The following is an 11259-nucleotide window of genomic DNA, read 5'->3' as shown; positions in this document are numbered from 1 at the left end:
TATAACGAGAGTCTCCTGGAGAGAGGGCGAGAGTTTGTGTATAGATCTATACGGGGGTGACTCCTCCACACCTGAGCTGTTCGCTACAGTTAGACTCGGCCAGTCTATGGTGACAAAATCTTAATCAAAACCGGCGTTTGTAAAAACACAAGACAGACAAAATAGTCATTATCATGCATGGTTATAACGTCTCACATAGAGATCCATTACCACATCACTATTATTTGGAAAATCGACTTCATACATATGGTCGTACTATGAGATTTATACGAATTCACAAAACTATCACACTGTTTTATATCGGAAAATATCGGATTTTCCGGGACTCAACATCATTTTTATATCATACTTCAACTGCTATATGAGAAATACTAATGTTAATAAGCCATATATACTAGTTCTGAAATTACACATATCTATACATTATTGGATCATCACATCGTGTCACAAACAATTTTACTTACAGAAAATATTGGATTTTCTGGGTTTTACCAACAACATGAAACGTTTTATATCAAACATGCTTATGAACTCACCAACATTTCATATATTGACCATTTTAAAAATAACTTGTATTCTCATGTAACATATAAGCAGAAGATGATTATCATGTATGATTAGGACTTCATGTTTTGTAACTTTCAAACAATATACTTGTGAATATGTAATATTTGTTCAATGTACTTGATGTGAACTATGTAAGTTTTACTATGTATTGTTGGTGATGTATGTGTTTGTTTCATGTATATTCATTGTTATGGTATTCAATTGTTAGTCACGCAAGCCCTCAAATGTTTCCGTCGTCCGGTTCGAGGGTGTGACAGTATCAGATCCCTAGTTTGAGAGAATTGGATGAACATTCATGTGAATCCAGACTCAAACTATTGATATGTAAAGTTTTCAAAATGGTTTTCATAAGCAACTAAGGAAGGATGCTATGTGTACGAGCATCTGGAACAAAAGTATACCCCAAGTTACCCAAACTGTTATTTGTTGTTGGTGATTATGATAGAACTGCATGCTAGTGGTAGGCTAGGGATCTTCAGGAGTTGTATGATAGAATTGACTGATGTATGATGCATGATAGCCTAGGAGGACTTCTTGTATGTTAGATGAAATTGACATCATTACTGTAGTTGCTTAGTGTGTGCATCATAGTTGTAGATAACTAAGATTCTATAGCTTGAGGATGTTTGATTTAGCCTTATTTTTCATTCCTTGTTTGGTTGTTGGGTTAATTAGAATCAAGTATTTGAATGTCTATGGAATCCAACATTATGTATAATTATGAGTAAGTGGATGTAGCAGGCCAGCTGATGAATGATTAGCCACTCTCGAGAAAGTAAGGATAGGATGTATGTGTATCATAGTGGTGGGTTTTGTTTTTCAGGAAGTTTTTGATGATCATTTGAGACAAATACGGGTAGGTGTGGAAGTTATTATGGGCCTGTACTATCGGAAGCACATGACTCGTACACATAACAAAGAAGTTACAAACCCCAAGGGTTTAGTTTGTCTGGGATTGTTTGTGATGGTATGAATTATGGAATTTCTAATATGATTTGGTTCATTTTTAGTATGGTTTTCATGAGAGGATTGATTTTTGGATCTAGAGCGAGTGGCCAGGATAGGTCGGGGTTGACTGATGATCAAATACGAGAGATGATTGTCGTTTAGGTGGCTACTGCTATCTGGGGATCTATTACAGAGTTGTTTGGGTCTATTAAAACCTTCATGATTGAGCTATTTGATGATCGTTATGTTGCACTCTCTGAGGTTTTTGTTGATACAGCTACGAAGGTTGTTGCTGCTGTAGGGATCCGGGGGAGAGAGCTTTTCAGTTTTGGGACTTCGGCAATATGAAGCCCTTAGAGTTTGACGGAGTCAAGGACCCGATTATGGCCATGAGGTGGTTGTCTGATGTGGAGGGTTGTTTCTTCACATGTTCATACCCAGATGGCGAAATGGTCAAGTGCGCCCTGAACCTTCTCTGGTAGGGGCGAAGGATTGGTGGAGATTGGTGATTGGCTCGTACACTCCTGAGTAGAGGGTTGTTGTTACTTGTGAACAATTCTCGGAGATGTTCCATACGAGATATGTTCCCTTAGTAGAGAGGGAAAGATTTTTTCAAAATTACTTAGATCTGAGACATTCGAATGAGACGGTGACGGAGATCACTAAGATGTTCACGGAGAGGGATCTTTTCTACCCTGAGTTTGCTCAAGGCAATAATTGAGCATGCTCAAGACGGGTATTTGGCAGTTTATGTCCACCCAACGATATAGTACCCTCATTGAGCTCCAAGAGGCCGCGAGGAGGCGAGATATTGAGATAGTGACATAGACCAGTGAGTAACATAAGGCTCCGGTTTAGTCCCAGCTTGCAACAAAGTGGTTCAAGCCCGTTGATTCACGATCAGGAGGTTCGAGGGCAAAGTTGTGGCAAGTAAGGCAAGGTTCATGATGTGGTTTGTTGATCTTCTTCTTCTGGGTGCCACAAATATGGTTAGTGAACTCTTTGTTTGCTCTTATGCTATTTTACTAGGGTGTGAGTTGGTCTTTTGTATCTCGGTCTTTTAGTATGGGTTTTGATATTGGAGAGTTGGAGTGTCCGTTGTGGGTTTTTATCGCCAACGAATACGAGATTTCCGCATCGAATGTTTATCAATGTTTTGTTTTGGAGTTCTTCGGGGATGTCTTACCTGATTGATCTTATCCCTTTTCCCATGAGTGACGTATGCGTGATAGTATGGATGGATTGGTTGAGCACGTTTGGTGCGATGGTCGACTGTGAGGGTCAGCGGGTGGTAGTTCGAAACCCAAATGAGGGAGAACTAATTATTTATGGAGAGTGAGTTCGTTATCATCGTAAGGTGCATGACTCTCAATAAGATTACTGGGATAGCTGTAACTCCCTAATTTGCCTATGTATCAATCAGATCTGTTTGATGGTGCAGAATCCCAATCAAACGGATGATGTCAGGTCAAATAGAAGAGAAGGAGAAGTAGAATAATATGAATCTATGTATGAATTGATTATGAAAAATCCGGATACAAAAGATTCACACACACAAAATGCTCTCTAGTTTCTCTCTTCTCACGTTTATCAATCTATTCCTCACACCCCTCACCCTATATATATACATGAGAATATGGGCTAACTGAACATGGGCCGTAAATGGGTTTACGACTGTAAACACTGACCGCAAACCCCACCTGACCGTAAAGTAGAATGTAAGCTCATAAAATATTACATAAAAATATAATTGCCCAGAAAAGCAAAGTATAAACCATATTTTGAACCAACAATCTCCCCCTTGGTTTATAACTTTCTTTTCTTAAATGACCCAACAAGCTCCCCCTAAAAAGTAGCTGGCTTTTCTTGTTAATCTTCACTGGGAGATTGGCTTCAGCATTTATCTTCAAATTCTTCACAACTTCAAGATGTACTTGATGAATCTTCAATGAATGACTTCATCTTGAGCACTTGAGCTTTTCTTCAAGATTTGGCATTGAACGCACATTGGGTGAGGAGGCTTCTTGTACTGATTCTTGAAAGATAACACTTTCAGCTTGAGAATCTTCAAAGAGAACATCAGAGAGAACAAATCTTCTAGATCACTTCAGCAGCTTTAAGATAGCAGCTGACTGATTGAGGAGGCTTTAATGCAATCCATCACATAATCTTCAATTTCAGTTTCTCCTTGCTTCTGGGGTTGAAGGATTGAATGTTGGAAGAATAATCTTCATTTCTTGCTCCTTCAAATGAGAATTCTTCGATGCTCACGGATGAAGCCTTGGCTCAGAAATCTTCAACACAAACTCCATGAGTCTTATCTATACCTGAAATCACTTTTCAAGACAAAACAAAACTAAAAGAAAACTTAGCACACAAATTAAAACAAAAACAAAAATATTTTTGGATTTTTTTATATTTTCTGAAAAAGAAATAAAACAAAAATAACACTATTTTGATTTTGAATTTTCTGATTTTTGTTTGTTTGTTTTTTTTATTTTTAATTTTCCCCTTGTATTTAAATTAGAAGAACACTATGAACAAACTTAACAAAAACAAAAATAATAGCTAACTTTAAGAGTGATTTGGGATCAAAGTTGTTAAACAGCCTTATTCCACTTGTCGGTACCTTATCTTCACATCTTCATCTGATCGATCGCCAGTATTGTGGTCCACTTAAACACGAAACATTTGTGACAAGATTTGGACAATTACCAATGACATGATACATGCATATATCTAATTATAACTTTATTATCATGATTGGCCCTAATTCTTAAATAGTTTTTTCTTATGACCATTTAACTGACTACAATCAGGGATATTGTTGTCCTCCTAAATCGAGCAACGAGATCTACAGACAATCTGTATTTGTTCAATTTTAATTGTACTAGAACGTGTTTCCCACTTCCTGATATGCCCCAGCCATCAAAAACTTCCAGAGTACTCCTTACATCAGGTGAGCAGACAATCATTAGGAGAGAGGATAGATTCAGATTGTTATTACTTATAGTTTTAGAAGGATTGAGAAGTAGAAGGTTGCATATGCTGTGTACCAGGTCGGATGTAAGTCACGCAAATGAGACAACATATGGCTAACAGATAAGAAGAATTTCATAGATATTATTTGCAGAGAAATAGAGTTGCATATGTTACAGTCCAGGTCGGATCTCCCGATTACGTAGAGGAGGCAACATATGACTGACAGACAGAGAGAAAGAAAACAATTTTCTACATACCTAATTTATCGGAATTTACCAGTCGCCCCATCCAACCGGAATTAAGGACAAAATCCGCACATCGAGGAAAAGTGAATCCACAGTTCTAGATACAGGTTCTTTAGTGTGACTAGTAGATTCCCATGTATATCTCCCTACTCAACCTATCCGAGCGTCGTGATGTCAGGCTAAACGGATCTAACTAGGTCAAAGTTTGTCAAGTCCTTAAATTCATTAAGTTCAACACTCCCTAGTCAAGTCCATTTAAATTTTTTCATGCCTACTGGCGCATCGAGCACAGAGCATAGACGATTCAACTTAGGTACGTTACGTAGATTCATATTGTTCGTTATCACTTGCTAATTTCACTTCCCAAAACATCTCCTGCAAGCACATTCCATTAACACCATATTTTTGATTTTCTATTTTTTTTTAATTTTCTAGTTTTTGTTTTGTTTTTTTTATTTCTCCCCCTAAATTTGTGCATAGGAGAGAAACGAAAGTAAATGCGCAAATTTAAACTATCCTAAAACAAAAATTAGTCTTTAAAGCGAATCAGCTTAAGAAAAACTCAGAAGTATAGAGAAGAAAATTCAAACTGTAAGTCACCGATTGAATTTGCATCCAGAAGGTCTGAGAACAGCACGCGTAATCTCAGAATAGATCCAAAAATTCTTCACATCGTTAAGTACTATCCCCATGAGTGATCCCTTCCTTTCTTCCCTTCCCGCAAAAGGACACATACTCTCAAGCAAAAGTCTGAATGTTGTACAGTTGAGAGATGTCCCCTATCAAGTGCCTGGAACAGCCACTACCAACAAACTGAAGTCCGATGATATGCCTCCATAGCTGCTCTGACACAGAGCGGGATCAATTGGTCTCTGGAACCCAGTCCATTTCGAAACTGGGTTGACCTTTGTCATCAACGCATGATACTCTCTCCCATGACATATCCTGCTTATCACAAACAGAAGACGCTGAAATATTAGATTCATTAGAAGATTTGGGAGTTTTCACCTTTGGTACCCATATATATTCGGGTTTAACCCATTTCTTGTTCGATCCGATGGGTGCCTCGGCACTTGATTTGGAACTTGAAGTCGTCTGCCTAGATGACTTTGACCTAACCAGTCTTGGCTTCACGGGAGCATCTCTTGAACTAGACTTATGGGCTAGCATTCCCTTCTTGTTCTTGGGAGTTGGATGCTTGGCCTTGGGAGTTGATGTAACGACCCATTTTTCATGTCCAAAAAATTCATTTTTCAATTAATATTTAGTAAAATCATTTGCAAATGAACATTGTCCGATCAAACCATTTCATAAACATATACTATGTTTGAAAACCAAAACATGTAAACTATCAAAATATCAGAGTATGAATCCCAGAACAATCCCATGAATGCGGAAAAACAGTGTGCGTGTATAAGGTGTCGCTACCGCGCCAGCTCCTTCCCCTTCGACGAAGAGGTACCTGAAACCAAAACTGTAAACTGTAAGCACGAAGCTTAGTGAGTTTCCCCATCATACCACATAACATACGATCACATAACATACATACTGCCAGGCTATTCTGGGGTGCCTGACTACCTGGTGCGGCCATTCTGGGGTGCCGACTACCCGTGCGGCCATTCTGGGGTGCCGTCCTACCCGTGTCAAGCCATTCTGGGGTGCTGACTACCCATCGGTCCTAACAAACGATCCTCGGGGACTGTTTCACCCCCTACTGCTACTATCACATATATCATAACATAAACATACTATCGGACATATCTAGGGTGTCTGAAATACCCTTCGATCCTAACAACCGAACTTGGGGACTATTCCCCTCCTACTACCACTATCACATATAACATATCATGCCAGCATATAAACATATCATCACATACTGTCAGACATATCTAGGGAGTCCGACCTACCCTTCGGTCCTAACAACCGAACTCTACTACTATCACATATAACATATCAGGTAGTAGCAAACCTAGATGATATCACAAAGACAATCATCTAACATACGACTCCTACTGGTGGGCCGACATTGTGGCCGTAGACCCACCGCTACTGGAAGGTAACTCACCTCAAAGTAGCTGCTGATTTGAGCGGGAAACTGCCTGTCTACTGCTGCTGCTGCTGCTGTTCCGGAAGTCCTCCGGCTATAATTCCTCCAAAACATTCAGTCAAAGACTGCTAGCTGTACTTAGGGTAAAATGACCATTTTACCGTTGACCAGGTCAAAGTACAAGTCAAAGTTAACTTCCAGTTGACCCGACTCGCCGGGTTGGCTTGCCAACTCGTCGAATCCCTACCCATTCGATTGTCCTCAAATGCGACTCTACTCGTCGAGTTAGGCATTGACTCGACGAGTTCTCCTTCTAACTGATGTCCACAAGTCCTTCATCCTACTCGCCGAGTTGCATGAACAACTCGTCGAGTTCATCTTCATTCGATGAACACTCTATGCTGAGACTCGTCGAGCTGTATGAACAACTCGCTGAGTCTGTTCTTGAGGTAAGAAGATTGCCTTGGACTCGCCGAGTCCCTCCATGGATGGGTCTGGTTTCCGACTCACTGAGTCCACCTGCGACTCACAACTCCACTCAGCAAACACGAAAAAGGGGAAAACTCGGGGACTCGCACCTCAACTCGCCAAGTCCGATGAATGGCTCGCCGGGTTGTTCACATGCAATTACTATATACTCGATTCTGCTTGAATCCAGCTCATACTATACATAGATCTGGGCTCTTAAGGTAGGTTTTACACGTAAAGTTTCCAACTTTACGTGTATACATGCATAGGATGGGGATTTAAGGCTTAATAAAGGCTAAAATGGTAGATCTAGGACATTCAAGCACTTTACTCCCATAAAGGCCATGGATCTGAGCTTCTGGAGCTCAACCCTGCCTAGATCTAGAGGTTAATTAGTTCATTACAACCCCTGATCCACAACCAAGCATGGAGATGGTTCAAGAAGGACTTTAATGGTGCCCTAAGGGACTTTAAGCATAAAAATAGAAGGAAACTGAGTTATACCACAATGAATCTCTGAAATATCACCAAGATATCGGGCCTCCTTCTTCTCCTCTTGATCTATTCTCCTTCTTCTCTCAAAATCTTCAAGAAATCACACCAAAACACTTTAATCTCACTCACAAGAAAAGGGGTTAGGTCGATATAAGGAGCTCTGAGGGTGAATGAGTCGGGCTTGGGGCGCACAAGGTTGCTTTAAATAGGGTGCAAACCCTTGAAATTAGGGTTTCATCCAGACAACGGGGACTCGCCGAGTCGCCAACTTAAGCGTGCCCAATATCCCGGCTCTACTCTGCGAGTCGGGTCTACAACTCGCCGAGTCCAAGGCTAAAAATGTAACTTACTTAGATAGGTCATACATACCAGGAACCAGGTGCTACAGTTGAATTCTTGGCCTTCATGGCATTCCAGTCGGCATTGTCTGAACGTGACCTTGAGGGGTTTCTTTTGAAGTATCTCCCTCTTGGTGCGTTCTGCCAGCCTTGAGCATAGTTGGGAACGTATGCACGATCAGGACAATTTTTTTTAATGTGTCCAGGTGTTCCACAGTGAAAACAAGTCTTTTTCTTCACTGTGAAGTTATTTCTTCCTGCCCCTGGTGGCGTATCCATGCCTTGTCTCTTACTTTTCCCACACGCACAGTTACAACAGGCACTCTGCTTCACTGGAATTGGTGGCCTGTATTTCTCAACAGCAGGTTTGTTAGAAGTAACAGAATTCGAAGCAACAGATTCTGAGTTCAAGGAGTCATTGGTTTGTTCAGTAGTGTTCTCTTTGTTCTCATCTTCTGCTACTTTACCTGCACATGAAGTAGAAACATTAGAATCTTCAACATTAATAGCTCCTACTGACATAAATCCAACTCGTTTGCCATATTGAAGATGTGCCTCCCTGGCAGTTTCTTCCTGAGTCATAGGGATGGATGTGTAGTTATGATTGAAAGGTGGAGGAACACTATCATACCCTAGACCCTTGTTTTGATTATCTTTAAATTTTAATTGGGTTTCAAATAAGGAATCGACTGTCTGACTTGACGTAGTATAATTTTTGAAACTAACGTTTGTTTTTCCACACTTAATTTTCAAAGTGTCAAGTTCTTCAGTTAAAGCAGCAAGTTGTCTCTTAATATAGTCATAATTTTCACACTTGTTGCTATACTCTTCCTGAAGCTTCCTAAAGTCCTTGGTTTTTGCTTCTAATTCAGCCTTCAGGGGTTTCTGTCCTTTCCTAAGTTGATATCCTTCGTATTTTAGGTCCTCAACTTCTCTTTTTAATAAATCAATTTATTCCCGAAGAAATTTAATCGTAGTTTCACAAGCTGGAGTACATGTAACTTCAGTGACCGGAATGTTTTCAGAACTCATTGTTTTTCTACACTTCAAAGCATCAAGTTCTTCAATTACATCAGCAAGACTAAGATGATTGAGATCTTTTGTCTTCTTGATGATAGTCACGTTCATACCCCACGATTTCGGAAGTGAATTCAGTAGCTTTTTGTTTATCTCAAACTTAGACAAGAAGATCCTAGCTATATTCATCTCAGTAGTAAGTGTAGTAAATCGCTGCAACTGAGTTTCGAGGGTTTCTCTAGGGATATAATCGAAAATGTTGAAATTTTGTCTTAACATATCCTGACGACTCTCTTTCATGTTTTCAACTCCTTCGTAGACTTCAAAAACTATTAAAAACACAACTAGAACTTAAAAGTCAAACTTAAATTTAAAAATGCCCTTTGACTATAAACCTCAAAAGTCAATCTTAAAAGTCAAACTTAAAAAGTCAAACTCAAAAGTCAAACTTGAAAAGTCAAACTTAAAAGTCAAACCGAAAAGCTAAATTTGAATATTTAAAAGTTAAATGAGAAAGTCAAAGCTTAAGGTCAAAGGTCAAATTTTCAAAGTCAAAGTAAAAAATTTAAGGTCAAAAGTTAAAAAAAATCTAAATTTTTTTTGGTTGAAAATGGAGCTTAAAAATAAAAGAAATTGATTTTTGGGCAAAAAGTGTAAAATTTGCGAAACTTGGAAGCGGCAAGGAGTGTTTAAGTTTAAAATTTGGGAGGGAAGGAACAAAGTTGTTGCTGGTGGAGTTGGTAAAGCGCCGGGTTGATGAATCAAAGGTCGTGGGTTCGATGCTATTGCTTGCTGCTGCTTAGCCGGCTTCCCTAGCCGTGATCCGAGCCGAGCCGAAATCCGAGCCGAGGCCGCAAAACTCCGGCGACCGTGAACAGTTTCCGGCCGTGAACTCCGAAACCCTAGCCGCCGTCCGCAAACTCCGCCACACCCTCGCAGGTTTCGACCAAAAACACCGATTTTTCGACTTTGAAGCTCCAAAACTCGATCAAAAACCTTTTTTTTATGAAAAGCACGAAGAATAAACCCCCCTTATTTTTCAGAGATCTATCCAAAAACGCAAAAATATTTCGAAAATAAGATCAAAGAATGCTCCAAATCTGACAAAATTGACTGATACAACCAGGCTTTGATACCACTTGTAAGTCCCTAATTTGCCTGTGTATCAATCAGATCCGTTTGATGGTTCAGAATCTCAATCAAACGGATGATGTCAGGTTAAATAGAAGAGAAGGAGAAGAAGAATAATATGAATCTATGTATGAATTGATTAGAATGAAAATCCGGATACAAAAGATTCACACACACAAAATGCTCTCTAGTTTCTCTCTTCTCACGTTCATCAATTTATTCCTCACACCCCTCACCCCTATATATATACATGATAATATGGGCTAACTGAACATGGGCCGTAAATGGGTTTACGGCCGTAAACAATGACCGCAAGCCCCACCTGACCGTAAACTAGAATGTAAGCTCATAAAATATTACATAAAAATATAATTGCCCAGAAAATCAAAGTATAAACCATATTTTGACCCAACAATAGCGCGCATCTTGGAGTTATAGATGGATTCACCTAACCATAAGAGGAAAATAACGCAAGCCATTAACCAAGTAAACAAAAAGTTCAAGCATTCATAAAACAAGATTGTTTTAGTCAAAAGACAACACCATGTAACAAATATGGAAGAAATAATATGGGTGAGTATCGAGTGGGAACTGATGTGTGCTAAAGGTGCAGGAAGACAGGTCACATGAGTAGAGATTGAACAACACATTCTAAGGTATGTTTTGGTTGCAACCAATTCAGGCTCGTCAATTCGGATTGTCCAAAATATAACTTGTAACCTGATTTAGGCTTTAACCACTTCAACTTTGAGGATCACTGATATGAGCCAAAGGAAGTCGGAATGTAACACCCTGTTCCTAATTGTTTCTTAATTTGGCATTGCGATCCGAAGATCGATTATCGTGAGCCTTAGGTTCTTGGGAAAGAGAGATTTAGACCCATTTGGGTGTGCGATAATGTAAGCTAGATGATCCGGGAGTCCAATTTGTGATTTGGAGCCCAAGAGGTATAACCGTAAAGTGGGAGTTCGAGCTTATTTGAATATTGGGTTGTACTTTTGGAAGTTTTAAGGAAAAGAAG

The sequence above is a fragment of the Lactuca serriola genome, chromosome 9 (assembly GCF_051521515.1).
Source record: "Lactuca serriola cultivar US96UC23 chromosome 9, Lser_US96UC23_V15, whole genome shotgun sequence".
Lineage (NCBI taxonomy): Eukaryota > Viridiplantae > Streptophyta > Magnoliopsida > Asterales > Asteraceae > Lactuca > Lactuca serriola.
This window is presented reverse-complemented; position numbering follows the sequence as displayed.